The following is a 27,406-nucleotide window of genomic DNA, read 5'->3' on the forward strand; positions in this document are numbered from 1 at the left end:
TTATTTCTTGCTACCATTAGTCAGAAAAGGAGCTCTGGGCATAGTAGTGACTTAGGGACATTGTAAGATGGAGAGTCAGTTACTTCCACAATCATAGAGGCCGAGAACTTGCCAAGCTGTGCCCAGGCTCTTAAAGCTACTTCCTAGAAGTAACAGTCATCACTTCTGCTCAAATTTCACTGACTAAATCAAGTTACACAGTCATGCCTGCGTTCAGTGTGGTGGAGATATATAATCCTCCTGCAGAGAGAGGTACTGTATATTTATAACCAATAATATAACTACCAAACTTCCAATTCTATCTGCTATGCCAATAGAGTGTAGGTTTCAGAACAGTTTGCTTGGTTTATTGTGGTTTTCAAACCACCAGCATAAAAGTCTACAGACACATCAAGTGGGAGAGGCCTTGGACTTCATGGCCTGTTCTTCAGTGTGGCCACCAGAGTGTGAATTCCAAGGTCCATTTTTCCTCGTTTGTTAGTACCACTGAATTTTCCATGAGCATTATCACCTCCCTTCACATAGTAACTTTGGGCTCAGGAAGAAAAGGCATTCATAACCTCATTTAAGAGGGTGAAGATAGAGTGGGAAGGAGGATACAGAGACTGCCATCAAAACCTGTTCGTGTTCTATTATTTACACAATGGGAATTTTCTGAGAATTGCTTTTAATGTGAGTTACAAAGAGATTTAAAAATAATAATAAAGTTGTCAATATTAGAACATTTGAAAACTCAGTTCCACTTCTTTTGCTTAATTCTAATAATCTTACCCTAACTCCCTTCTCTAATGTTTGTGTTATATAAATGACAAGGATGGATGTATTGTTTGATGGTGAGCCACTGAACGGGTGTGGGAATTATACAAACAGGCAGGCTCTGATCTGAAAAATTTTCATCGAAGAGGTAGGATTCTAGGGACTATAAAACTTATTTTTATAATTAAGATAACAAGAGCCATGCTTGAGGGAAAGGAAAAGAAAGGCATACTTTTGAGGAACATTTATTAAGCAACCACTATATGACAGACTCTGTGCTAGGTAACACGGATCCAAAGGAAAGTAAATATTTAGAGAGAGAGCATATACGGCATATGGTGTGGTTTGCAGGAAGTCTGGAGGGAGATTTGGCCAAGGGCATCAAAGGCAAATTTGACTAACAAAAGAGAAGAGGACAAACAAAGAAACAGAAAAAAAGACACAGAAATGGAAAAAATGGAAGCAGCAGACCTCTCAGTGACAAGCCAATATATATTTTAGCCTTGACCTCCTTCTTCTGTGAAAGGTTGTGTTTTATATTAATGTGAGGCATGCAGAGTATTAGAATTGTAGATTGTAGCTAGTAGATGATACTGAGGAAGCCTAAAATTTTTACCTCTTCAATGTTAGGGAGATTGATGGTCAGCCAGTGAAAAATGGGTCTTTGCTTTTTTATCCTGTCACTGAAGATGGGATGTGATTATTTTATGGAAAAAGCAGCAACCTTGCACCACTTCTGGCCACTTTAATTTAGGCAAAGACCCATCTATGTTGAGTCATATGTTCCTGTTTCATTAAAAAGGAGTTCAGGGTCAGTGAAAAATGCTAGCAGCTCTGTCATTCCTTTAAGTAACATGGACAGTCAGAGTCAGCATTTGCAGCAATCTTGGGAGCATCAGGAAGAGTTATATCAGGGAACAAGATACTTCACTACTGTAGCCCAATCCACTTACACAAAGTAAAGAGTTTACTGTATACCATAAAGTCCTTGACTCTAGACACATAAATTTACTTGTCTTCTTGCCAACTTTAAGAGATAGATTGTCTAATCAGCCTCTGAGTATTGAGTTTAAGAAAGGACAAGCAAAACCATTTGGGAGAAAACAGAAGCCTAACTAGGATCCAGTGTAAGTTTTTGTTTCACTCAACCTGTTTTTCATGTCAGACCTTTCTACCAGCCTAACTGTAATTTACATTTCAGAATTCAGAGATCTCCTCCCTTGTTAAGACATCACTTCCTCAGAGGCCTTATCCATGAACCCCATTAAAATAGTCTCCACCCCGCTTCCCTTATACTCTGTCCCCAAACCTCCTCTATTTTTTCTAAAAACAGATATAACTATCAGAAATTATACTACTTATTTACTTGTTTGTTTTTTGTGTCTTCCACCAATCTTTTTGTTTTTTGTTTTTTTAAAAAAAGGTCTTGCTATGTGGCCCAGACTGGATTCGAACTCCTAGGCTCAAGCTATCCTCCCCTCAGTCTCCCTACAAGCTGGTACTAGAGATGTAATTTCTAAGAATTACAGAATTTTGCAGCCAAAAAAAAAAAGTCTATCATCTATCTATCATCTATCTATCATCTATCTGTCATCTGTCTATCATCTGTCTATCATCTATCTATCTATCTATCTATCTATCTATCTATCTATCTATCTATCTTGGGTCGGCACTTTTCTAGTGTTTTTCAATTTCAAGCAGTATCTTTGGGTGGAGGCCGACTGCGAGGCATCTTGATTGCCAGCAACACACTGGCTCTTACCACCAATGTCTAAACTCCATGAGGAAAGGAATTTATTTTGTTTATTGCTGTGTTTCAGTAATGTAAATGTCAAATCCATTACTCACCACAAAAGCATGATTTGGAATCATTTTTCCTGGTGAAGGTGTTTCAGATAGCTGAAGGTAGAGGCTCTCTGGACTCTGAATCCTGACTTCCCTGCTCTGTTTTATCCTTCATATTCTTCCTGTTACCATTTTTACCAATAGGTTTATTTAAAAGTAAACAAGAAATTGATTAATTTTATAAATTGGATATCAGAGAGGCTCCTTATATCTCAGAGGCTATGTAGGAGATATTTAACAAGTACAAACTGGGAGTCAGTGAATGTGCATTCTGGACTGGTGATGTCCCTGGCCAGCCTTGGAGTTCTGGCTTCCTTGAGATCTGAGTCTTCCTATGGAAATCAAGGTTACAGTGCATCCTCTCAGAGCCTTGCACTCTGTAGCATGCTAATTCTAGTTATCTACATATTATCTATGTATACCTAGATGGTATCTACATATACCTAGATCTGATTCTCATTCCTATCTTCAAAAGTAAGAATATCTGAAATGTGCATTTGGCTTGTTTGGGGGTTTTACTTGGTTTGGTTTGATTTTCCTACACTTAGCTAACCAGAACACAAGGGCCTTTTCAGGACCTAGCCAGTTTCCCTCCATTCTTAGAGTATCTAAGGGCCAGAGAGATGTTACCAAATGTTGTTTGGACGGACCTAGGACACAAAGCATTTAAGAGGTTTTTGGATCTGCAGAGCAAGAAAGGAAGCATAGCAGATATGAGGACAAATACAAATATCTTTTGTATTGATTCTAATTCCAAATCAAGAAAATTGGAGAACATGAGAATAAATGTGGTGTTTAATTTGTTACAGTTTCTCCTCCCATCTATGAAGAATCTTCAAGCTATGAAGAGATACGTGCTGCTGCTTTTCTCCTTCAAATCTCCTTTCTCTGTTTTTCAGGGTCAAAAAAATCTGACCAGGATTGGTTCATTTCTTTAGTTGTTTTTTTTTTAAATGAAAATGTAATTAAGCTTTGTTGTTATGTTTCAAATTAAGAGTATACCTTTGTGCTAATAATGCATGGCAAACAGCTATAGAGGGCTTTGCCTAGCAAAGCTCCCTCTCTCCCTTCCTGGTGAACTTTCTGATAGCTCCAGTGTTGTACGTGCATAAAGTCACTGACTTCACCCAGTATGTCTCGAAGAACAAGGGACTCTCACTTGGACTTGCACAGCCAAAACAGAGAAAGTGACTCTCTTCCCAAAGAAAATGCTCTCTTTGAAATCTCCAAACTTAAAAATAGCAAAATCATCTTCTTTGCTGAGCTTTACAACAATATGAGGAAGGAAAAGGATGATTACAGAAACTTTCTCGTATCATTTTATGAAGCTAAATTTGCCTACATATTATGTGCTTCAGTGCTTTATATTTTCATTAAAATTTTTTTCTTGCCTGAGTTGTAAATAATTTGCTCCCCCAACCCCTGCAACTTTTCTCCCCTCTGTTTAAATTACTCTCTGCTTTGCATTGCTTGGCATCAAGCAGTATATTTGGATGGAGGCAGACTAGGAGGCATCTTGATTGCCGGGAAGATCTAACATTCAAAAATAAAGAAATGTTATTTAAAAAGAAGATCTTTATTCAAGTGTGGTAAAACATTTGCTGAGATCATTCAGGAAGCTTCAGATTTGTGGAAGGGAGGCTGTATGCATGTAGAATATTATTATTGGAACTTTATTATTGTCACATTGATATTACATTTCTCAGGAAATATATGCTAATGTGTTTCTACTTGCTTTTTTTAAGGCCTTGAGTAGATGTGCTGAATATTGAAGCTATTTAGCTGCCTAGAAAATATATCTTACAATTTATAAGCTGTATGTTATTATTTTTAAAAAATCAATAATCTCCCAGAATTTTGCATGAATAATATAGAGATAGAAACTTAGGTGATTTATGTCTTGTGGTATTTAGTTTTTAAGATATATACAGATGACATACCAGGCAACCAATAAACAACAATATGATGTAGAGATTTCTCAATAAAATTAAGATAACTTATAAAATATAGTTTTCCGTTTTAATTGTGTGAATTTCAACAACAGAGAGAGGGGGACTGATAGAATTACAAAATTTTACAGCAAAAAAAAAAAAAAAAATATATATATATATATATATATCTCTCTCTCTCTCTTGGGTAGCACTTTTCTACTGTTTTTCAGTTTGCTTACCAATGAAGTGGAGAACCAGGTCCAGCTCTTTCTTCCCTTGGGAGCACAAGTAGAAATCCCCTGATCCAGCTGGCATTAAAGAGGTTAAATATCTAAATTCCAAAGTTACTGACTCAAGTAATATTATTAACTACTAATCTTTTACATGCTTCTAGCCATATTTATCCACATTTACTCTGTTATAATTGTTCTAGCTGGCTTGTTTTTTATTTCTACATGCAGTAACATTTCCTTGTATGGCAAAATTTTTAAATTATGAACATATATGACATGTATGACATGTATGAAGTACCTATAAGGCATCATATATATTGTATAATTACGTGTGCCTTACAAAGACAAAGTTCTTCCCCAAAGTGACACATTGATTTGAATGATTTAAATATCCATATGCCAAAGATGCAGTACTGACAGAATGAACCACAGAGGTTAATATGTTGCTCCATATGGCAAGTAAGGCATTGGCAAGACTTAACTTTGCTATGTTGCATGCATCATTACCTCAGAGCTGATGGATTGGGAGAAAGTCCAAAGAAGATTTAAAAAAATAATAATGGACAAGAGCCTTAGAAATCTATCAGAAGATTTAGTAATATGATAAGGGAACATTTAAAAGACAAAATATTTTTTAAAGCATTAATAAATTGAGACAAAAATGTTGAGGAAATACAGAATATATGTGATAAGTGACCACTTCCATTCATAAAGATTATAAATAAAAAGTAAACAACTAAATGGAAAAATAGGTAAAGGAGATGAAAGGTGAGTCACAGAAAAGTGATTATACAAACTTCTCAAAAAATTGAAAACAAATTGAATTTAACATATTAATATACAAAAAGTTAATATTAAAAATACTAAATTCAGTAGTCATTAAAGAAATACAGAATAAAAATGTATTTGTGTACAGCAAATTGGCAAGAATTTAAAAGAATGCTGTGAATCAATGTGAATAAGGATGTGGGAAAACAGACATGCATATGCCAGCAGTAGAAGTATAACTTGCACAACCCCTTTGAGTGATAAGTTAGAAATATATTTCTAAAACCATGCAAATTTGCCTTTACTTTATCCCAGCTCTTTTATGTCTTGGAATATATTCTGTGAAACTACAGACATGCAGAGAGACTATAGACATGCAACATCATTTATGATAGTTTTCAAAAAAAGAAAAAAATTAAAACCTGAAAAAATAAAATATCCAACAATCAAGTATTAGTTCTATAAACAATAGTATGCCCATTTGTAGAATACAAATGCTGCCATTATTAATCCTGTGCCATAAGAAAATTTGTTGGTAGAAAATGTTCACACTATATTTCTAGCTGAAAAAGGCAGACCGGATGTCAGAATCTATGATGTCACTTTTTGAAAAGTATCTGTGCACACAAACATGCAAACATGTATGTTCTATACAAAGAGAACACACACACACACACACATATATATATAGAGAGAGAGAGAGAGAAAGAAATTCTAGTGAAACACACCAAAATATTGAGTGGTATCTTTAGTTGGGTTCCAAATAAGTTTGTTCTTTTTTCCATTGACCAATCACTTTTGTAATTAGAGAAATATTAATTTTTTTCATCCATACTCAAAAATATATTTATTTTTGAATTACATGTCAATCCTTCTTCAATTAAGTATTTGTTTAATAGGTTTTTTTAAATGTTGTACATATATAGATGGTTAAGTATGTAGTAGGGACATCTGTCTTAACTGGGTGCATGTAGATTTTAGAATCTGTTTAATAGTTCACTTACCTGGGATATAACTATCCTGCAACTCCAACTCTCCAGTGAATAATTAAGAATGGAAAGTGGCCGGGCACGGTGCCTCACGCCTGTAATCCCAGCACTTTGGGAGGCCAAGGCAGGTGGATCACGAGGTCAGGATATTGAGACCATCCTGGCTAACACGGTAAAACCCTGTCTCTACTAAAAATATAAAAAACTAGCCGGGTGTGGTGGCAGGCGCCTATAGTCCCAGCTACTCAGGAGGCTGAGGCAGGAGAGTGGCGTGAACCCGAGAGGCGGAAGTTGCAGTGAGCCCAGATCGCGCCACTGCACTCTGGCCTGGGCGACAGAGCAAGACTCCGTCTCAAAAAAAAAAAAAATGGGAAGTAATCCATGAAAGATCGCTAAAGCCTAAATATATGCCATACAGTTCCCTGCATTGAAACTCTGACAGTTTAGATATAGGAGATTCTTTGGGGGCATCTTTATTTTTACTTTAAGCATAAGTCTAAAGGAAAGGGGCAAGATTCTTAAAGCATCAGATGGCATGTGAGAAGAACCCTGCTTTTAAGTTGTCTGACATATCTGCTCTTACACTAAAGTTTAGTCATTCTGTTCATAATGATTTCCTAGAGTTGTGAGAGACAGTGGGATACTATTTTCACTCTGTTTAAGAGTATAAGAAAGTATGTGCTAGTGTTGGTGGTTTAGAAACTAAATAATAAAGTTGAGATGTGCCAATCCGCTGATGATTAATTCATATTAGACATAAGACTAAATCATTAAACTGCCTTAGATTTTTTATTTTTGATTCACAAATAAAAATGAATGCATTTGTCATGATTTAAAAAAAAAAAAAGAAAGTATGTGCTACATTTTAGAAAGTTTTTCACTACAAGTGGTTAAAATTTTTTAAAGGTTTTCCTCACAGGGTTGCCCCTCAGTTACTTGGATAATTTCCTTATGTAAAATACTTTTTTTCTTGACCAAGACAGTCAAAATGGGGCTTTGGTATGGGTATGTGTGTATGTATTCTCACCAAGCAAGTGGCTAGCAATAGGCTTTGATGCTTGGCGTTGTAAGTACCAGAGTAGCAATGAGTGTGTAAGATGGTCTTGGAGATGCTAAGGATTAGAAAGATCATCAAATAAAGATCTTGTAGAGACCTGCATTTCAAACTAAGTTATAATATTACTTAAGAGAGTAAAATATGACCAACCTACATCTGTCTTACCCATTGCTATCAATTGTCACATAACATAGTTCAATCAGGGTCTCTAAAAGGTCCAAATCATAGTCAAGTCACTTTCCTTTTTTCTGATATATTTAAAAAAATGCAAAACCAGGTTTTAAAATTGTGACATCTTTTTATTCTCTAGTCTTATGTGAATGTTTCTGTGACCATATGTGTAACCTTATTTAAAGATGATGATTTAAAAGTGTAAATTTGAGGCCTCTCTTAGATGTAAAAGGTCTCTGACAAATGGCTCTTCTCTTCTTCCCCTTGCCACAAAGAGTACAAGACAAAGAGTAGTTCACTTGTAATAGGGATGGGAGGGAGAAGAGAGAAAAGAGTATCTGGAGCATGAGACATCTTAAACTTCTCTAAGCGCCTACATTCTTATCCCTTAGACCAGGGGTCCCCAACCCCCCTCTAATGGAAGAAAACTGCTCTATTTGAGTCTTTATAAATCTTATCTTATGAGGAGCTCTCAATTTCTTTATTTCGAACTACAAAGTGCTGCTTGGAGAGAACATATTATCCTGAAGGGACCTCAACAAATCTAGTTTTATATACCTACACCCATAGAGAAACAAACTTAATATCAATCAAGAAACTCACAGTGGTATGACCTCACAATGGCAGGTGTTGGAAATTCTAGTAAACAAAGCTTTTAAAGGATTACTTTTAAAAGGAGTAGTGTAGTTAATTAGTTTTAGGAGACTATGGAAACACACTTATAAGGTAAATAGGAAAACAACAAAACCATGTGGCTGGGAATAAAATTTCCAGGGACAGTAGTAAACATGAACTGAAAAAGTTCCGTTTCTTCACAGAACTCAAGAGTGAAAAATATTTACTTTAGACCAGTACAGGTTCCTTGCCAGTTAGAAACTGGACTGCCCAGCAGGAGGTGAGCGGAAAGCCAGGGAGCATTACCGCCTGAGCTCCCTGTCAAATCACCTCCGCCTCCTGTCAAATCAGCAAGGCATTAGATTCTCAAAGGAGTGTGAACCCTGTTGTGAACTGCACATGTGAGGGATCTAGGTTGCACACTCCTTACAAAAATCTAATGCCTGATGGTCTGAGGTGGAACAGTTTCATCCCCAAAATATCCCCACCACCACCCCCATTCGTGGAAAAATTGCCTTCCACAAAACCTGTCCCTGGTGCCAAAAGCGTTGGGGACCACTGCCTTAGACTGAGCATCTGTCTTATCAGCTGGCTCTCATTTTCTCTAAGTCATCCCTTCCTTCCTTTGAACCCACCTTTCCCAGTATACCTCTCTTGCTCCATCACCTTTAAATATACTTTCACTTCCTCTGGAGCATCCTATACCCATCTCACCTTGTTACTTCCTTTAGGTTCCAGTTAGACCTCATTTTCCTTAGCAAGCCCCATTTCTCTACCAAATCTTCTTTAACTGCCCCTTTCATTACTCTCTCATAGCACTTACTGCACTAATTATGATTGTTTACATAGTTATCTCTCTCCCTCAGTAGACTCTTCTGACACTACTCTGGAATACAAAATAGTAACTTAACTAGGAACTAGGTGGTCAGCAAACACAGCCATAGAATAGCATGGCATTGGCCTGGCTAGCTCTTACAAGAGGAAATAGAACAATAAGTTATCTCTTCTTGGGTTCCAGAAGACAATATATCTTTAAAGTGATAGTTGTTTATGTTTCTCCCCTGTGATTAACATTCTCCTTGCATAGAAATTTACTGAGCTATTATTGAAAATGAAATTTCATGTGTCTTTGCTATATTATTGTTATCAGAACAATGTGTCACTTATTCATGACATTCTAAATGTTTGACCTTGGATTAGAGCCCTTTGCAAATTTATCTTATATAACTGTGAGCCATCAAAACAGAATAAATTGTAATTTAATTATGACTAAATAATGTTAAGTTCATCAAAGCAGCATTTAACAAAATTGTATTGGAAATAAGTAATGGGCTCTAAAATAATGAATTATAGACCAAGTATTTTGAAGAATTTGTATCTTTGGCTAGTTTCCTTTCCCTTTGAAAGTGGAAAAATAGTCTAAAATGAGTTTGCTGAACAGAAAATTGTTGTAATTCACTGAATGATGCCTTCCTGATGTGCTATACTTTTTTGATGGAGGTTTCAGATTTTTAAAAATATCATTTTGTTTCTATATTTGTTTTATCCATTTTTGAGTATTAGAGGTAACATTTTTCTACACATTACTTTGAGACACAAGAACTGAAATCATAAGGTTAAATTCAGACAAACTGAATTGGTGGCAAGACTACTAAATTCAAATGAAAAATTAGGTTTTCTGCTTTATATGCAGTATATTAAATTTTCACTCCAAAGCCATAAAACAAGAAACTCAAGAAAAGAAAATGCAGAGATTACTAAATTTATGAACTGGTACAAAAGCTACAGACATACAAAGTTAGAGAACGTGACCAGGGTGTGTGATTTCTGTTTTGCTTTTGCTAATGGCATGTAAGGCATTTGCTGTAGTAGAAATTACCGGAGAACTTGACTCCAGAAGAGATTGTTCCAGTAAAGAAACTTAGAAACAGATTGATGTCATTACAGCAACAACTACAGTGATCTGGAAAATAACATCACAAGAGCTGCGGTCAAAGCATAATCTGACAGCAGCCCAACACCTACTCAAAATGCATTTCATCTCTCTCATGTTTTAGAAACAGTCCAATGGACATTTTTACAGACCAAGTTATGAGACAAAGTTTGAAAAAGGTTTTCCAAATTTTGTCTCATAACTTGCAAAATCAGAAAGCAAATGACTACATTATTTTTAGCTCCATGAAGATGCATCTTTATAGAGTTATGGTTTACTGTGATGCCACCTGTTCTTAGTGAGGATCAATGCAAGAATTTTCAGTTTGTACAGCATTTCTGAGACTTTCGGGCAACCATAGCTGTAAATAGTCAAGGTATTTTATTCCAGGAGGTAAATAATATCTCCATTTGAGTTTAATTCCAGGAAAAATTTGCCTGTACATTTATACAGACGATTTTGTACATTTATACGAACTTGAGGAAACAAGGCTATATAACCCTACATATTTCTCTTTCTGCCATAGCTGCCGAAAATGTAAAATCAGAGTCAGTTCCTGAATGTTATAAAATCTGCTATATCATCAGCTACCTCTTCTTCTTAGTTTAAGATGGTCTAGATTTTTTTTAATCCCAAATCTTTTTGTTTGTTTTGTTTGTTTGTTTGTTTGTTTTCTGAGACGGAGTCTCGCTCTGTCGCCCAGGCCAGAGTGCAGTGGCGCAATCTCGGCTTGCTGCAACCTCCACCTCCCGGGTTCACACCATTCTCCTGCCTCAGCCTCCCGAGTAGCTGGGACTACAGACGCCCACCACCACACCCAGCTAATGTTTTTGTATTTTTAGTGGAGACGGGGTTTCACCATGTTAACCAGGATGGTCTCGATCTCCTGACCTCATGATCCGCCCGCCTCGGCCTCCCAAAGTGCTGGGATAACAGGCGTGAGTCACCGTGCCTGGCCCAAATCTTTGTTTTAACCTACCAGACTCATCATATAGTTATCTAATTTGTGCCCTGCATTAGGGGTACATGGGAAATAAATGTAGCCTGCAATCCATTTGCCTACCCAGAGGGGAGACCAGTTTTAATTTTCAAAAAGACAACATAAGGCTGGAAGTATTGCCAACACCATAAACCCATTAGAATTAGGCCGTGTATAAATCATTAATAAATATAAATGTCAGGTTTAGGACTCATGCAGCCCTCTGGAAAAGTATTGAATTATGATTGCTGTCAGGGGAAAAAAAAAGGTCAACATATGTCTGATTTATATGTGTGGGTATACAATATATAAAACAAATATAATCAGATACATACTGAATTCCAAGTATTTAACTTCACTGTGAAATAATGTGTATATGCATGCCTTTATTATACTTATGGCTACATTTTCAGTTTTGCTATCATGTTCAGGAAAGCAAAGCCCTTTCAGGGGACTTTTCAAACTGTGTCAAGGAAGGAAGTGTGGAACCTGTAGTTTTATACTTACCTGTCTTATTACCACCATTGTAATAAAACTTTCATTGTAAAATAAGCCGTTAAGAACAAGCCATTTTGGAGATATTTTATTGAACTTTAAAAACATTCGTGTTGTCTTTTAAAAATAGATTAACAGTGGATTAACAAAACATAGATCAGAACTAGAGAGTATCACAAAAGAGTATGGAAGAAGATACCATAGCTATATACATGGTATATGTATATAGCTAAACTCAAGTGATTTACTCTTTAGAATTAGGAAAATATATTCATTAGCCAAAGAGTCAAAATGAAGATGAACGTGAAGCCCTTTTTATGATCTCATGAAGCAGAGAAAATTTCATTTTACTATGGTGGTGCTATTTCTCAAGCAAACTATGAAACCAGAATGTTATGGTAAAAAAAAAAAATCAATTTGGACACTCATTTGAGGTTTTGTTAAAAAGCAGCATTATGTTATGATCAATAACATTTTCCATCAATATAGTTACATCTTCTGGTTATACATATACATACGGAGATATTTCAAGAGATAGGATTTGATATGATTGTTTTTCTTTGTGCTTTTCTATGATTGCTTGATGTTTTATTTTTAAAATGCCTTATTTTACAACAGCAACCAAATTCATTCTAAAACTAGGGAAAAAAAGGTTTAACAGTTGTATTTTCAGTAATAAAGTGTGCTGACAATTCCAGTATTTCATATTTGACTGAAAGATCTTGGGTGGGGCAGTGGGAAGAGTGAGCACCAGAATCACTTCTTAATACTAACTCTATCATTTATTCACTGTGTAACACAGTAGTCGTAAACATTTATGTATTGCTTACTATTTGCCAGGATCTACTCTAAATTTTACTAATTTTATCCTCACTATGAGGCAAGTGATATCTTTATCCCCAGTTTACAGATAAGGAAAACGAGGCCCAATGATATATAGGTAGTGATAAGTGGCAGACTCTGAATTTGAACCCAGGCTCCAGAGTCCTTGTATTTAACCGTTAGCAGTATGCTGTCTCTCATGTTGGGAAAGTCACTTCAGTTATCAGAGCCTCTGTTTTCTCATCTCAAAAATAAAGCGACTGGCTCCAGAATGTTTTATTATAGACAGTTTGCCTGGAAACACAGAAAGAATCAAGTGGCAGGGAGCAGTGAATTATCATATTCTTCTCAGTGATCTTTCTCCAGTCATTGTCTTATATTTGTTTAAGGGTCTCTAGGTTTGCAGAAACTAGCCAGAATATATACGTACTTATGCAAAAAAAAAAAAAAAAAGGGGGGGGCGGAGCAAGATGGCAGAATAGGAGCAGCTCCAGTCTCCAACTCCCAGCGCGAGCGACACAGAAGACCGGTGATTTCTGCATTTTCAAGTGAGGTACTGGGTTCATCTCACTGGGGAGTGCCTGACGATCGGTGCTGGTCAGCTGCTGCAGCCCGACCAGCGAGAGCTGAAGCAGGGCAAGGCATTGCCTCACCTGGGAAGCGCAAGGGGGAAGGGAGTCCCTTTTCCTAGCCAGGGGAACTGAGACACACAACACCTGGAAAATCGGGTAACTCCCACCCCAATACTGCGCTTTAAGCAAACAGGCACACCAGGAGATCATATCCCACACCTGGCCGGGAGGGTCCCACACCCACTGAGCCTCCCTCATTGCTAGCGCAGCAGTCTGTGATCTACCGGCAAGGCAGCAGCGAGGCTGGGGGAGGGGCGCCCGCCATTGCTGAGGCTTAAGTAGGTAAACAAAGCTGCTGGGAAGCTCGAACTGGGTGGAGCTCACAGCAGCTCAAGGAAACCTGCCTGTCTCTGTAGACTCCACCTCTGGGGACAGGGCACAGTAAACTAAACAAACGCAGCAGACACCTCTGCAGACGCAAATGACTCTGTCTGACAGCTTTGAAGAGAGCAGTGGATCTCCCAACACGGAGGTTGAGATCTGAGAAGGGACAGACTCCCTGCTCAAGTGGGTCCCTGACCCCTGAGTAGCCTAACTGGGAGACATCCCCCACTAGGGGCAGTCTGACACCCCACACCTCACAGGGAGGAGTACACCCCTGAGAGGAAGCTTCCAAAGCAAGAATCAGACAGGTACACTCGCTGTTCAGAAATATTCTATCTTCTGCAGCCTCTGCTGCTGATACCCAGGCAAACAGGGTCTGGAGTGGACCTCAAGCAATCTCCAACAGACCTACAGCTGAGGGTCCTGACTGTTAGAAGGAAAACTATCAAACAGGAAGGACACCTACACCAAAACCCCATCAGTACATCACCATCATCAAAGGCAGATAAAACCACAAAGATGGGGAAAAAGCAGGGCAGAAAAGCTGGAAATTCAAAAAATAAGAGCGCATCTCCCCCGGCAAAGGAGCGCAGCTCATCGCCAGCAACGGATCAAAGCTGGACGGAGAATGACTTTGACGAGATGAGAGAAGAAGGCTTCAGTCCATCAAATTTCTCAGAGCTAAAGGAGGAATTACGTACCCAGCGCAAAGAAACTAAAAATCTTGAAAAAAAAGTGGAAGAATTGATGGCTAGAGTAATTAATGCAGAGAAGGTCCTAAACGAAATGAAAGAGATGAAAACCATGACACGAGAAATACGTGACAAATGCACAAGCTTCAGTAACCGACTCGATCAACTGGAAGAAAGAGTATCAGCGATTGAGGATCAAATGAATGAAATGAAGCGAGAAGAGAAACCAAAAGAAAAAAGAAGAAAAAGAAATGAACAAAGCCTGCAAGAAGTATGGGATTATGTAAAAAGACCAAATCTACGTCTGATTGGGGTGCCTGAAAGTGAGGGGGAAAATGGAACCAAGTTGGAAAACACTCTTCAGGATATCATCCAGGAGAACTTCCGCAACCTAGTAGGGGAAGGCCAACATTCAAATCCAGGAAATACAGAGAACGCCACAAAGATACTCCTCGAGAAGAGCAACTCCAAGACACATAATTGCCAGATTCACCAAAGTTGAAATGAAGGAAAAAATCTTAAGGGCAGCCAGAGAGAAAGGTCGGGTTACCCACAAAGGGAAGCCCATCAGACTAACAGCAGATCTCTCAGCAGAAACTCTACAAGCCAGAAGAGAGTGGGGGCCAATATTCAACGTTCTTAAAGAAAAGAATTTTAAACCCAGAATTTCATATCCAGCCAAACTAAGTTTCATAAGTGAAGGAGAAATAAAATCCTTTACAGATAAGCAAATGCTTAGAGATTTTGTCACCACTAGGCCTGCCTTACAAGAGACCCTGAAGGAAGCACTAAACATGGAAAGGAACAACTGGTACCAGCCATTGCAAAAACATGCCAAAATGTAAAGACCATTGAGGCTAGGAAGAAACTGCATCAACTAACGAGCAAAATAACCAGTTAATATCATAATGGCAGGATCAAGTTCACACATAACAATATTAACCTTAAATGTAAATGGACTAAATGCTCCAATTAAAAGACACAGACTGGCAAACTGGATAAAGAGTCAAGACCCATCAGTCTGCTGTATTCAGGAGACCCATCTCACACGCAGAGACATACATAGGCTCAAAATAAAGGGATGGAGGAAGATCTACCAAGCAAATGGAGAACAAAAAAAAGCAGGGATTGCAATACTAGTCTCTGATAAAACAGACTTTAAACCATCAAAGATCAAAAGAGACAAAGAAGGCCATTACATAATGGTAAAGGGATCAATTCAACAGGAAGAGCTAACTATCCTAAATATCTATGCACCCAATACAGGAGCACCCAGATTCATAAAGCAAGTCCTTAGAAACTTACAAAGAGACTTAGACTCCCATACAATAATAATGGGAGACTTCAACACTCCACTGTCAACATTAGACAGATCAACGAGACAGAAAGTTAACAAGGATATCCAGGAATTGAACTCATCTCTGCAGCAAGCAGACCTAATAGACATCTATAGAACTCTCCACCCCAAATCAACAGAATATACATTCTTCTCAGCACCACATCGTACTTACTCCAAAATTGACCACGTAATTGGAAGTAAAGCACTCCTCAGCAAATGTACAAGAACAGAAATTATAACAAACTGTCTCTCAGACCACAGTGCAATCAAACTAGAACTCAGGACTAAGAAAATCAATCAAAACCGCTCAACTACATGGAAACTGAACAACCTGCTCCTGAATGACTACTGGGTACATAACGAAATGAAGGCAGAAATAAAGATGTTCTTTGAAACCAATGAGAACAAAGCTACAACATACCAGAATCTCTGGGACACATTTAAAGCAGTGTGTAGAGGGAAATTTATAGCACTAAATGCCCACAAGAGAAAGCAGGAAAGATCTAAAATTGACACTCTAACATCGCAATTGAAAGAACTAGAGAAGCAAGAGCAAACACATTCGAAAGCTAGCAGAAGGCAAGAAATAACTAAGATCAGAGCAGAACTGAAGGAGATAGAGACACAAAAAACCCTCCAAAAAATCAATGAATCCAGGAGTTGGTTTTTTGAAAAGATCAACAAAATTGACAGCCCACTAGCCAGACTAATAAAGAAGAAAAGAGAGAAGAATCAAATCGACACAATTAAAAATGATAAAGGGGATATCACCACCGACCCCACAGAAATACAAACTACCATCAGAGAATACTATAAACACCTCTACGCAAATAAACTGGAAAATCTAGAAGAAATGGATAATTTCCTGGACACTTACACTCTTCCAAGACTAAACCAGGAAGAAGTTGAATCCCTGAATAGACCAATAGCAGGCTCTGAAATTGAGGCAACAATTAATAGCCTACCAACCAAAAAAAGTCCAGGACCAGATGGATTCACAGCTGAATTCTACCAGAAGTACAAGGAGGAGTTGGTACCATTCCTTCTGAAACTATTCCAATCAATAGAAAAAGAGGGAATCCTCCCTAACTCATTTTATGAGGCCAACATCATCCTGATACCAAAGCCTGGCAGAGACACAACAAAAAAAGAGAATTTTAGACCAATATCCCTGATGAACATCGATGCAAAAATCCTCAATAAAATACTGGCAAACCGGATTCAGCAACACATCAAAAAGCTTATCCACCATGATCAAGTGGGCTTCATCCCTGGGATGCAAGGCTGGTTCAACATTTGCAAATCAATAAACATAATCCAGCATATAAACAGAACCAAAGACAAGAACCACATGATTATCTCAATAGATGCAGAAAAGGCTTTTGACAAAATTCAACAGCCCTTCATGCTAAAGACGCTCAATAAATTCGGTATTGATGGAACGTACCTGAAAATAATAAGAGCTATTTATGACAAACCCACAGCCAATATCATACTGAATGGGCAAAAACTGGAAAAATTCCCTTTGAAAACTGGCACAAGACAGGGATGCCCTCTCTCACCACTCCTATTCAACATAGTGTTGGAAGTTCTGGCTAGGGCAATCAGGCAAGAGAAAGAAATCAAGGGTATTCAGTTAGGAAAAGAAGAAGTCAGATTGTCCCTGTTTGCAGATGACATGATTGTATATTTAGAAAACTCCATTGTCTCAGCCCAAAATCTCCTTAAGCTGATAAGCAACTTCAGCAAAGTCTCAGGATACAAAATTAATGTGCGAAAATCACAAGCATTCTTATACACCAGTAACAGACAAACAGAGAGCCAAATCAGGAATGAACTTCCATTCACAATTGCTTCAAAGAGAATAAAATACCTAGGAATCCAACTTACAAGGGATGTAAAGGACCTCTTCAAGGAGAACTACAAACCACTGCTCAGTGAAATAGAAGAGGACACAAACAAATGGAAGAACATACCATGCTCATGGATAGGAAGAATCAATATCGTGAAAATGGCCATACTGCCCAAGGTAATTTATAGATTCAATGCCATCCCCATCAAGCTACCAATGACTTTCTTCACAGAATTGGAAAAAACTGCTTTAAAGTTCATATGGAACCAAAAAAGAGCCCGCATCTCCAAGAAAATCCTAAGTCAAAAGAACAAAGCTGGAGGCATCACGCTACCTGACTTCAAACTATACTACAAGGCTACAGTAACCAAAACAGCATGGTACTGGTACCAAAACAGAGATATAGACCAATGGAACAGAACAGAGTCCTCAGAAATAATACCACACATCTACAGCCATCTGATCTTTGACAAACCTGAGAGAAACAAGAAATGGGGAAAGGATTCCCTATTTAATAAATGGTGCTGGGAAAATTGGCTAGCCATAAGTAGAAAGCTGAAACTGGATCCTTTCCTTACTCCTTATACGAAAATTAATTCAAGATGGATTAGAGACTTAAATGTTAGACCTAATACCATAAAAATCCTAGAGGAAAACCTAGGTAGTACCATTCAGGACATAGGCATGGGCAAAGACTTCATGTCTAAAACACCAAAAGCAACGGCAGCAAAAGCCAAAATTGACAAATGGGATCTAATTAAACTAAAGAGCTTCTGCACAGCAAAAGAAACTACCATCAGAGTGAACAGGCAACCTACAGAATGGGAGAAAATTTTTGCAATCTACTCATCTGACAAAGGGCTAATATCCAGAACCTACAAAGAACTCAAACAAATTTACAAGAAAAAAACAAACAACCCCATCAGAAAGTGGGCAAAGGATATGAACAGACATTTCTCAAAAGAAGACATTCATACAGCCAACAGACACATGAAAAAATGCTCATCATCACTGGCCATCAGAGAAATGCAAATCAAAACCACAATGAGATACCATCTCATACCAGTTAGAATGGCGATCATTCAAAAGTCAGGAAACAACAGGTGCTGGAGAGGATGTGGAGAAATAGGAACACTTTTACACTGTTGGTGGGATTGTAAACTAGTTCAACCATTATGGAAAACAGTATGGCGATTCCTCAAGGATCTAGAACTAGATGTACCATATGACCCAGCCATCCCATTACTAGGTATATACCCAAAGGATTATAAATTATGCTGCTATAAAGATACATGCACACGTATGTTTATTGCGGCACTATTCACAATAGCGAAGACTTGGAATCAACCCAAATGTCCATCAGTGACAGATTGGATTAAGAAAATGTGGCACATATACACCATGGAATACTATGCAGCCATAAAGAAGGATGAGTTTGAGTCCTTTGTAGGGACTTGGATGCAGCTGGAATCCATCATTCTTAGCAAACTATCACAAGAACAGAAAACCAAACACCGCATGTTCTCACTCATAGGTGGGAACTGAACAATGAGATCACTCAGACTCAGGAAGGGGAACATCACACACCGGGGCCTATCATGGGGAGGGGGGAGGGGGGAGGGATTGCATTGGGAGTTATACCTGATGTAAATGACGAGTTGATGGGTGCAGCACAGCAACATGGCACAAGTATACATATGTAACAAACCCGCACGTTATGCACATGTACCCTACAACTTAAAGTATAATAATAATAAATAAATTAAAAAAAATTAAAAATAAATAAAAAAAAAATAAATAAATAAATAAAAACCGTGCTGCTCAAAGAACGGGTCTACCCTACATAGGGGTTTAGTTCTGATAAGTCTCATAATTGGAACCAGAAAATAAGTGTAACAGATGTTTTATCATTATACTTCTTCACAACAGGTGTCAGGGATGGCTATAACAGTTAGGAACCTTTACCAGAAATATGAAAACTGAAGGAACAGGGAAGAAACCTTCAGAGACTGTGCTATGTTTATCTTCCTTGATGAAGTGTATCACCAGCTTTGAGAATATTAAATGCAAGCTGATCTTTACCATGTAAAAGGTGAAAGATGAAATGATTTCTGTGTTCCAATTTATTGGGAAAGATAGGATAAATAATTCAGAACTGGAAGTAGGAAACTTTTTTATAGAAAGTAAAAGGGAAACAAAATCCATGCCTGTAAGATGAACATGGAAGAATGAGTGGGTTAAAGAATACAGGAAGAAAAAACTCACATCCTATAGCCCTTAGCCATTAACATTTAGATAAAGATGGAAGGAAAGAGGAATCTAGTTTAAGACACAATTTACTTACACCTTAGCCACTTTCAAAATGTTCAGAGAAAGATTCGCCACCTATATCACTTTTCCTATTGTGGCTATAACAAATTACCACAAATTTTATTCAACCTACAACATCATCTTAAGACCTTAAAATGAAAAAATGATTCAGTTGGAATAGGGACCCTTCAAAACTGAAATTTTGAAATAGTAGTGAAAGATCCAGTATTGGCTAAGAAAGGTTAGACATATGCTATAATAACAAATACTACATCTCAATGGCTTGATGTATAAAACAGTATTTCTTGCTCATGGAAGATCTATTATGGGTCCTATAACTGCAGAGCATCTCCATCGCAAGCAGGAACTCTGAGAAACTAGTGTGGGTTCATCTTATAACTCTATCATCTCAATATGTGCTCTACATTTGCCATGGCAAGAGGAGCCCTAAACAGTTACATTGGAGCTTTTTACTCCCTAGTTCAAAAGTGACATGTCACACATTCATATTCTCTTGTCATGTGGCCCACCTAGCTCTAAGGAAGCTAGGAAGTGTCTTCCATGTGCTCAGGAATGAAGAACCAAATATTTATGTCTCTTAAGTAACTGATGTGTTACTGCCTAGGATCCTATCTGGCAAGAAACTTTCTGTGAGAATAGCATGAGCAGGTTTCAAAATTTTTAATGAGCTGAGGTCATTGAAAAATATGAAGAGTAGTCAAGTTAAAAAGCGAGATGAACGTTTTGGGGGTTAGTGTTCAAACTAGGAAGAATAGAGCCAATACTTAGAAAAGATGTGATCATTTTAACAAGAGATAGGGCGAATCAGGAGAGAACAGAAATTACATAGAGGTACCTGTAATTCAAGAGTGACTAGGAAAGTTTAATTGCTTGAAGTGGGTTTCCTGGTTAAGATTAATCATAGCCCTAAGTAAAAGAAAACCTGCTAGTGAGATCACTAAACTGTTGATAGTGATCTCAACACTCATGGAGAATAGAAAGGGAACTACAACACTGAAGTCTGCAAATATTGTCTTGATTTTTCACAAGAGTGAAAACATAGATTCTGAAACCTTTATACCAGAGAGCTTGATAATACTCTCTTACACAATTCTAAAATGGATCATAAAATAGATTGAGTTCATAGAAGGGAAAGTGATGGTCAAATGAAACCAGCATGAACTCAAAAACATTTCTTTCTCTTCATTTCCTGAGAGAGCATAGACGCTGGTAGATAAGGGAAACAGTGTGGTTATATCAGGGTTTCAATAAGGTTTTTGGCAAAGTTTCTCATGATGTCTCCAAGGATCAGATGAGGAAAGGGGTTCTAATTGATAATACAGTTAAGTGGATTTGTAACAAGTGGCAAATAAGGGAAAGTTTTTTTTAAAAAAAGTAAGAATAGAAAAATAAACTAGAGCCAAGTCATGAAAATCCTTGTAAGCGATATTAAGGAATTTAGACTTTTTAAAATTATAATCTGTATTTACTAAGGCTAAGAAATAAGATTTGCGTTATAGAAATAACACTTTTCTGCAGTGTAGACAATGCTTAAAGGAAGCTAATATCAGAGACAAGCTAGGAGGTAAGAGGTGAGTGGACAGAATTGAGGGAATTACAGCATAATTAGACAGTAGTTGATAGATTTGAAAGACCTTAAGTTCATAAGGTGGACAGGGTTTTTCATTAATAGAATGTCAGAGTGGAAATAGAGTGAAATACCAAACACTACACTCAGGAAGATGACTTGAGCAAATTAGTGAATAGTGGTACCGTTGGCTGATAAAGCAGATTTGGATTATGATAAATTTTAGGTAGCTGTAAGATAGCAAACTAGAGCTATCTATCTGGAGGCACCTAGTTAAGCCCTGGAACAAAGGAGGAATTTAGGGCAGAGAACTAGGTCTAGATCTCTAGGAGTCATGAGCATACAGATGACAGTAAGAGCCATAGAAGGATATGAGATGATCTAGAGAGACCCTGTAGACTGAAAAGAAAAGAGCACCTGGGACCAAACCTGGGGGAACATCAATGTTTAAGGAATTTATGGGCAGAAGAGACCAAGAGGGGGTAGTCAAAGGTGGTCTAGTGTCTTAGAAACTAAAGAAATAGTTTCAAAGAAGCAGTGGTCAGTAATGTAAAGTGCTACTGAAAAGTCAAGAAAAATAAGGCCCTGAGTATGCATAGCGTGTGTAGCCACAATGAAGCTGGAGCAGTTTCAGTAAAGTAACGGGGGCAAAATCATGTTAATATTATGGAGGGCCAGGAAAGGAGGTGAAATAATAGAAACAGAGAATGGGGTGGTATCTGGAAGGGGCTCAGAGGTAAGATTTTTTAATGCTCAAATGTTAATGGAGTCAATGGAGAAGAGGAGGTAGAACACACTTGGTAAGTAAATTATGCTAAACTGAGACCCAGCCAGTTATTTCTCCTAGGCCATAAATCACACAGGAATATCATAGTATTTTTTGAAAACGGCTAAGCTATGTGGATTTCATGCTTGTTACATCATGATGAAGCTTCATATAGCCCCTTACTCTCTCCACAAGTCAATCAGAACTGCAGACTTACTATTTTTCAATCAATCAAAAATATATACACAATTAAGTGATCTTTATTACCTTCTGAGGGACACTTGTGTTTTTAAATCTGCTGGCAGTTCAGTGTTACACAGATTTTCTTAGTGACTATTTCTATGAAAATACTTTAAAATGCAATTTACTGCTGTGATCAGTAATGCGGGAGTCTGTAAAATTTCCACTGTTCTAAATTCTACTACTCCCTTTGCTCTGTCATGCCTGGACTGTAATTTTTGTAAACCATTATCTTCTTGTTGGAATTTTCTGCTGGAGTGTACATTGCTGTTGCTAGTGTTTTATTTGATCGCTGGCAATGAGTTCTGATATCGAGCATTTCAAACTGTTCCCTAATGAGTCTGTCTCTGTGCTCCAGTGCTGTTAACTTGATAGATTTCCTATTGTGAGGACACGCTTCCAAAAAATAATTGACTTATTTTCCTTAATGGCTTTCCATTTTTATGGAATTTTCATTATTTCTAAAAGTGTGGATTTTAGTTTACCTACCCAGAACTTCTCTGATAGAAATTTAATTTCACAGTGTAAGTGGCATTTTGAATACTGGGGACTTGGGAACTTTGATGCATTTATTCAGCAAACATGTATTGAGAACTACTGTATAGCATCTACCTCGGTATTGAGGTTCCAACTCACATAAGAAGTTCTGCACGAAGCTGACATTTGAGACAGAGTCAGACAAAGCTATGATTACTGTTCAATGAGAAACATGATGAATATTGCCATGGTAACATAGAAAAACCTTTCCAAAAGTAACAATGCTTGAGTTAGGTTTTGAAGAATGCATAGGATTTAGCTAGATGAAGAAGGGAGACAGCTAAAAGAAAACAAAAGAAAAAAAAGGTGTGCGTGTGTTTTTTAAATAGGCCAGACACAATGACTCATACCTGTAACCCCAGCACTTTGGGAGGCCGAGGTGGGAAGACTGCATGAGCCCAGGACTTAGAGACCAGCCTGGGCAACATGATGAAACCCTGTCTCTACAAAAAAAATACCAAAAACTTAGCCAGGCTTGGTGGCACATGCCTGTAGGTCCCATATACTGGGGGTCAGAGGTCGGGGTTGGGGCAGTTGAGGCAGATGAATCACCTGAACCCAGAAGTCAAAGCTGCAGTGATCATTTCACTAATCAGACCACTTCAGTCCCGCCTGGGTGACAGATTGAGACCCTGTCTCAAAAAATAATAAAAATCAAAATTAGTCTATATTTTATATAAAGAAGCTGGGAGTCTGTGGATGAGTTAGGAAAAAGTGATGGCAGGGAGAATGCTTCACTTAAGAATATCAGTCCTCTCCTAGAATTATAGCCTCCATTTTGTCATTCATTCTACCATCTACTTTTGCTTCAATATTCTTTTAAATCTCAGCTCTGTTCATCACACCTCTCTTTAGAAATCTTTAGTGACTCAACATTGCCTTCGGATGATAGCTAGCATTCGAGACTCTCCAGAATCTAGCTTGAGTGCCTTCATGAATTTAGGACCTACTGATCCTCTCAAAAACAGAAGTACTCGTTGTTCCCTGAAGTCACTTGTCACTTTCTCATCTCCACCTCTGCTCAGGTTATACCTTCTCCTTAGAATGCTCTTCCTTTCTCTCTGCCTTTTCTGCCATATCTTAGAATCATACCTATTCTTTGAAGCTAAAATATCTGAAATAATTATTAGTATGTTCATGAATACCAATAATGAAAGTCATTTAAATTAATTATTTAAATAATTTTAAATTCAGTCATTAAAAAGAATTTTGTGGGATTATGAAAAGATACATTGCTAGATAAAACAAAAGGGATATAATATGGTATGTTTAATCACATTTAAAAAACATTAACTGCTGAACAAACTTTAGGCATATTCAACCTGGTATTAACAGTCATTATCTCTGACCATTTGGGTAAAAGCTGCTATTCCCCCCACCCCTCTTTTGGCTTTTCTATATTTTATCAGTAAACTTGTGCTTTTACAGTAGGAAAACAAAAGAATAGATGTTATTTTCAACTTTTAAAATAGTTCTAAAAATCCTACTCTTCTTTCAATCAGCTCAACTTAGTCTTTCCTTCACAGATTTTCCTGCCATTCACCAATCAAAAATAATCTTTACTTTTTCTATCACATATTTTTGTGTTTATAGCAGCATCTCTCATTCTATGTTGTGTTTTAATTACATGCTATAACTCCCACAGTAACCAGTTGGTACTGTGAACAGGGGTGACTCTGTTGAATGAATGAATTCATGCTAATGGCAATTTGAAGTAGTTATTTTCTTTAAAGGGCTTAAAACCTTATTAGAGAGAAAATACATGTCAAGAAAAATATAAAATAGATGTTAATTTATAAGACAGTAATTGTCAAGGAGTATATAAATGTGGGGTGTGTAGTACAGTCAGTACTAAAGGACTTCTTTAAACACTGTCAGTAGAATCCTGTTTCACAAAATGAGATTCCAGGATTATGCTGATAGACAGGTGCCAAAGGAAGCAGTTTTACTTGGAAATATACTTCAGGAACATTTGAAGGTCAAAATTATGAATGCAGAGGCACAGACCAGAGTCTGCAAATAGTCGCAATCCACCCTCCCCAGGCCTCTCATAGAGGCTCTGCACAAAAATAGTCTGTGGCAGCAGTAATCTAATAAGCAGATGATCTGCACTGATAAAAAGCCATTGACTAGTTTTAATTTACCTACCTTTTCTGTTTTCCTAGTGATGGTTATTAAAGTGACAAAGAGAAAGACTACATTTGGTGGGGATGGGGATCCCAACTTAAACCTTGTAAAGAGCATCTGTTAGGAGGAAAGAAGTGAACCAAAGCTATCTTTCTGTCTCAAATCAAGTAAATATTTAGTGATAGATTGGAATGTCATTCATACTTACTACATTCAGATGTAGTACAATAAAAACAAGGCATCCCAAATAGATTTCTTCCCCTAAAATTAAAAGTTAGCCTATGGAACTATACAGGTAACTCTTAGAGATTCAGTCAGATTTCACACTCAGTGATACTGACTGGCATGTCTGCAGACTTCATAGGAAGAAACAGTGATGACTCAAATGACAGGGATGAGAAGAGATTCATGAGGCATCCTGTCCACCAGGAAACCTTGCTGTGTGCTAAATGCAAACTGGTTCAGTTCATTTTCTCTCAACTCCTTTCTATATTAGTATCTCAATAACTTTTCTTGAAGAAATATTATATGCATAATTGCAAATGGTGTTGTGTTTCATAAGAAGAAAAATCCTGTTCTGGAAGCATCCAGTCATAACTTGCTGTGCAAAATACTATCCCATCCCGTAAAATGCCTTCCCTACTTTAGGAATTCATTCTTAGAGCTATTAAATTTGGGTTCTCTGTGCTAAATAAATTCATCCAATCCTGGTTCAAGTAACCTTCTTATGTCTAGATATTGTTTTCATTACTGTTGCCTTTAATTTTGTCTAATTATAAAATGCCAAAGTAGACATAATTTGGCAACCCTTGAAAAGCACTGCCTGCTCTTCTCTGAGTCTGTTTTAGTAAGCAGAATGTCAACTGTCTGGGTCATAGAAGAAGGAACAAACCAACCTTTGGGACCAGACCAATTGTGTAGCTGTATAAGAACACCTAGAGAATTTTTCTATCTAAATTCTGAATTTAAGATAAAAATAGACCTCTAATACCTGAACCTTCTCTTGGGAATCTGAAAGACTGATGGATGCTACATGTGGGAGTTGGGGAAAAGCCACACCGTGATATATTATCTTATTCTTTGCCATTCTTAGCATAATGACCTTTTTCAAATACTGTCTCTTCAAGGTGCACTAAAGGCTTTTGAGTACTTGTCATACATAAACACTGAGTGCAAAGATCAAGAGAAAGTAATATGTAAGATTAAAAATAGGAAAAATAGGAGAGATGGCTTAAAGTAAGATGCTGAATGTTGTTAATGTATTCCTCTTACAGCTTCATTGTTTATAAAAGGTTCATTATTTAAATATCCTTTTCAAATAGTGTCTGTAGGATGCTTTTGTAAGTAATATTTGTAGATTTAAAATTAGGAGGCCATAAAAATCTTGAAATATTTTAAGTTCAGGGGTATATATGCAGATTTGTTAGATTGGTAAACTTGTGTCATGGGGGTTTAATTGTACAGAGTATTTTGTCACTCTATTAAGTCTAGTACTCACTAGACTTAGTAGGTTATTTTTCCTGACCCTCTCCCTCCTCCCACCCTTCATAAGCCCCAGTGTTTGTTGTTCCCCTCTATGTATCCACGTGTTCTCATCATTTAGCTTCCACTTATAAGCAAGAACATGCGGCATTTGGTTTTCTCTTCCTGCGTTAGTTTGCTAAAGATGTTCCTTCAAAGGACATGATCTCATTCCTTTTTCAGCTGCATTCTGAATATGTACCACATTTTCTTTATCCAGTCTACCATTAATGGGCATTTAGGTTGATTCCATGTCTTTGCTATTGTGAATAGTGAGGCAGTGAATCTATGCATACATGTGTATTTATGGTAGAATGATTTTACTCCTTTGGGTATATGCCCATATATTAGACCCCAGTGCAACCCCAATGTGATTGCTGGGTCTAATGGTAGCTCTGTTTCTAGGTCTTTGAGGAATCGCCACACTGTCTTCCACAATTATTGAACTATTTACACTCCAACCAACAGTGTATAAACCTTCCTTTCTCTCTACAACCTCACTAGCATCTGTTACTGACTTTTTAATAATAGCCATTCTGACTGGTATGAGATGGTATCTCGTTATGGTTTTAATTTGCATTTCTCTAATTATCAATGATATTGAGTTTTTCATATGCTTGTTGACCATATATATGTTGTCTTTTGAAGAGTCTGTTCATGTCCTTTACCTACTTTTTAACAGAGTTTTTTTTTTCTTGTAAATGTTTTTTAGTGGTCTAAAGTATGTATGTACTTTTTCAGGAATGCTTTACTTTCAAGTCTTTTTTTACTGTTAATAGCTTTTAAAACTCAAATAGGGTGTAAAAATGAGTAATATTTCATAGTATAACTCAATCTGTTTCATAAGAGTTCTTTCTTTTGAAAGACTTGGTCGTTATAATCCC

The 27,406-nt window shown here is 37.4% G+C and overlaps 1 protein-coding gene across 11 annotated transcripts in view; it reads left to right on the forward strand.

Moving 5' to 3' along the window:
• FER (FER tyrosine kinase) overlaps positions 1–27,406 on the forward strand; it is a 439,449-nt gene that overhangs the window by 378,000 nt on the left and 34,043 nt on the right. The window lies entirely within an intron of this gene.

The sequence above is a fragment of the Macaca fascicularis genome, chromosome 6 (genome assembly GCF_037993035.2).
Source record: "Macaca fascicularis isolate 582-1 chromosome 6, T2T-MFA8v1.1".
Classification (NCBI taxonomy): domain Eukaryota; kingdom Metazoa; phylum Chordata; class Mammalia; order Primates; family Cercopithecidae; genus Macaca; species Macaca fascicularis.